This window comes from Tenrec ecaudatus, chromosome 8, assembly GCF_050624435.1.
Source record: "Tenrec ecaudatus isolate mTenEca1 chromosome 8, mTenEca1.hap1, whole genome shotgun sequence".
NCBI lineage: Eukaryota > Metazoa > Chordata > Mammalia > Afrosoricida > Tenrecidae > Tenrec > Tenrec ecaudatus.
Genome location: NC_134537.1, coordinates 3,806,867 through 3,809,683, shown reverse-complemented (window position 1 = coordinate 3,809,683; position 2,817 = coordinate 3,806,867).

Here is a 2,817-nt window from a genome sequence, read left to right as displayed (position 1 = left end):
AGGCAACAAATGTACAAATGTGCTTGACACAATGGGTGGATGTGTAGATTGTGATAAGGGTTGTACAAGCCCACAATAAAATGATTAAAAATAAATCTCAATGGCTACTCACCAGAGTACGATTTAAATCCCTGTCTTAGTGAACTACGTTGTGCCAATTAAGTTTGCTGTCCTCCAAGACCCTACTTCTGAGCCCTAAGCCCCACGATTCATTTCCTCAAGGTTTTTGGTTATGTCTAAGGGGTTTTCATAATTTGGCCCCGGTATGCTCCACCACACTTACAAATATATTTACAGTAGAAAAGGCAAATGCCCATGTACAAAGAGCCTCTCTCATCCTCTTCTGTTCTGCCGGTGTGTCTAGCTAAACATTCACTCATAGATCACCAAGGTGCTGGATTGTGTGTATAATAGTATTTACTTCTTTGACGTGTAGGCATATTCTTCCGTGTGTTTAAACATCTGTATATACTCATGGAAAAATGATTTTGTGTCTTGAAAAGTAAACTATAGGAAAGTCATAACAGGAAAAATGATGCCAAAGTTTAATGGAAAGAAATAGACCTCTAGATCCGAGTACGAGTCGCAATGTTGAGGTCCATGGCGGTCCTTGAGTCTGTGTATACGCATGGTGATTATTGAGAGTCATGAGAGTTTTGACTGTAATCTTTTTTTTACAGCTTTATTGGCACTCCACTTATCACACAATTCAATAGTTCAATCATATCAAGAAGAATTGTGCAATCATTACCACAATTTTAGAACATTTTCTTTTTTTCTTGGTAAACTCACTTTTTTAAATGAGCTACAGAATCACAATCGGTTCTGGTACTCCCTCCCTCCTGCTGCATACACGGCTTGCTCTCCAAGCCCCACCTTCCCTATCTCCCACCTCCCACCCCTGCAAGCTCTGTACACTCCCGCTTCACTTGTTTATTATCTCTATGCATCTCTTCCACGTGTTCTTCACAAACTGGAAAAACCAACAGAAACAATAAAAACAAACACAAAATAAAGTGGAGGGGTAAAATAATAATCATATAAAAATACAAATAATGAGTAAGAAAGAAAAGACCACCTTGAAAATTTAAAAAGCCAGGGAAGAAATTTTTGTCATGGAACAAAAATACTTGCACCCAGAACAATATCAGGTTGCGTTATGTGGGAGGTCAACTGACCAAGTATTCCATTCAATGCAGCATAATCAAGATGACAATGGTTTCTATCTGATAGTAAAGCTGTTTGAGGCACTTGTGTGTGGCTAGTGGGAATATGCCAGCAGCTTACTCTAACTAGATACGCTGCAGATGGGTTTGGGGCTCCCCCTCACTGTCCTCCGTAGTCTTGTATAGATCAGGTGTTTGAAATTTAAACTCTGATAATTCTCTTTGACTGTCATCTAAATGGAAGCAGATTACCAGTGCTTTCCTTCCTCAAATACTCGTTGAATTTGAACCACCAACCTTCTGGTTAGCGATTGAGGGCACACAGTGTGTACCGCCTTGCTCTTGTTATTGTGGCTGGGTACCATAGAGTCCACTCATAGCGACCTGTGTATAACACATCAACCCTGTACCATCTTCACAATCATTCCAGCCACTGTGTCCATCCATCTGATTGAGGGTCTGCCTCTTTTGAGCTGTCCCTCTCTACGTGGCCAAGCATGAGGTCTTTCTCTCAGAATTGGTCCCACCTGATAACAAGTTCAAAGTGTGTGATGTGAAGTTTTGCCATCCTCAACTCTAAGAAGCTGTGCTGCTTCTAAGACAGGTCTGTTTATTCTGCTGCCTGTCCAGGATAGAGTCAATATTCTTCACCAACACCAAGGGCACTCCAAGGTATTGATTTATCTTTTGTCTTCCATAGTCATTGTCAAGTTTTCCGATGCCTATGAGGTAGTTGAATATACCATGGTTTGGGGTCCAGTGTAGCTTAGTCTTCAAATTCTTGATGACCTCAATCATTTCTTCATATATTATGATGTTGCTTATTGTGTTAGGTATGGCTCCCTAGAGAAACAAAATGAGGGTGCTAATGTTATATATATGTATATATGTGTATATATATGCCTAGGATTATAAAACAAGACAATATATTGAAAGTCCTTCAACTCATGCTGTCTACTGGTCCAACATCAAGGCAACAGATGGTAGAGTCTTCTCTCAGGCAAGACAGACAGAGTCTGCCCCCAGGCAGCAGACAGCAGGGTGGGTAAGCAACAGTCAGTAGTTTGGGAGCTTGGCAGGCCTGGCTGGGCTATCAAACTCCAGCAATGCAAGTCAGCAGAATAATCTCAAGCTCAAGTGATGTAGGCACCAACAGTGTGGCAAACCACATCTCAACAGAACCTCAAGCTCTAGCCACAGGACCCACTGGTAGGACAGCAGATGGTTCAGGCAAAGAACTAGCTCAAGCAACAGCAGCAGCTGATCCAATCACCAGGGAGTAAGAGAGAAGGGGGTGGGCATTACAAAACCATTCATCTCATTCTGTGGCCTCCAATCAAGCTGCAACCTAATCAAGACTCTGCCCACATGTTCCTATTGGGCTACTTGGCACAGCAAGCCTAGCACCCTTATTGATCCACTCGTGAGAATTTTTACTTCCTTTATGCTAAAGCATAAGCTATACTGGAGGTTCTAGGTTTTTAACTTCATCAATAAGTTCTTCGAGGTTGTGCCATCTCCATATCACTAGCTCCTAGTTAGACTTTCTCTGGTCCTGATTCAGTCTTCTTCACATAGGCCAGCTTCTCCAATTATTTGCTCAGCATACAGATTGAATGGGTGTGGAGGAAGGATACAACCCTGACCCAGA